The following is a 1,181-nucleotide window of genomic DNA, read 5'->3' on the forward strand; positions in this document are numbered from 1 at the left end:
CTAGAACTCTGCTAAAGTGCTGAAATCCCATAATGAGCACCCATATTGCCACCAACTGCATTCCTGGTATTGTCACAAGACAGTGTCATATAAGCAATACAGAAAATATGTGCTAGAGCACATAAAGTACATCAGAAGAAGGAGAGATCATTAAGATACAAAGAAAAGATCTGAGTTGGACTTTGAAGAACTGCTAAGATTGGGATGGACGGTGACAATAAGGAGACACTGCAGGCAAGACACTACAGTCAAGGAGTGGAGAAACAACTTGAGCAAAGACATGCAAGGCATGTTTGAGGACAAAGACTAGACCTTTGGCCAAAGCAGAAATGTATTATAGAATAATACTAGTGAATTATGTTTGGAGGGCTAGATTGGAGTTAATTTAAATAGAAAATTCTAGAAATGGTCAAGCTGAAATTCTATGAAGTGACTCATTTCAACATCATCAACATTATTTCTATCCATTAGCAACATAAAATAGTTTTTAGGGGATGTAATTTGAAACTATGGAACACCAGAGACTTATTGATGACTTTCGGGGGGACATTTTGAGATCCAAACATTCTTAAATAAAATTATCACATAGTAATGACTTGAAGCCATTCCAAAAAACAAGTGTGAATAGAATATTCAGAAAATAGCACCTAAAGAGGGAAGATTTCTTAGGCACTGATTGTACAAATTACATATGAATAATTCCATGAGGAAAAAAGGTTTAAGAACAGCTAATAACTTCCAAAGGTTTTTTAATTTATTTTTCCATAAAGACTTGCTTTGATGCCAGACACAAAATGTCCACAACAGAAAATTTAATCACAGTATCTAAACAGATGCTTATCAGCCCTTGGAACTGCCAAAAAAGCTATTAAACTGGTGGTTTCCATGGTGATTGTCTCCACCACCCTGTTAGGAACCATGACATTGTTCTGTCCTTGTTGGGCAGAGAAGGTGGTGATGCTGGTGGTGGGAGGGTGTAGGTTGAAGGTCTTGGGAGGGTGTTTGTAGAAGAGAAGGTCTGTTGATTTACTGATTAACTACTTACACATCTGGGTCAAATTATTTCTCCATTTGGAAGCCTTTGTGATAACCCTTTTATCAGAACATATAAAAATCCAACCTAGCAGGAGTGGTACTGACTGCAACCATGGCAAAGCTTATTCTCCTCACAGGTGGGTTTG

Source organism: Mandrillus leucophaeus, unplaced genomic scaffold (genome assembly GCF_000951045.1).
Source record: "Mandrillus leucophaeus isolate KB7577 unplaced genomic scaffold, Mleu.le_1.0 Scaffold64, whole genome shotgun sequence".
In the NCBI taxonomy this organism is placed as follows: domain Eukaryota; kingdom Metazoa; phylum Chordata; class Mammalia; order Primates; family Cercopithecidae; genus Mandrillus; species Mandrillus leucophaeus.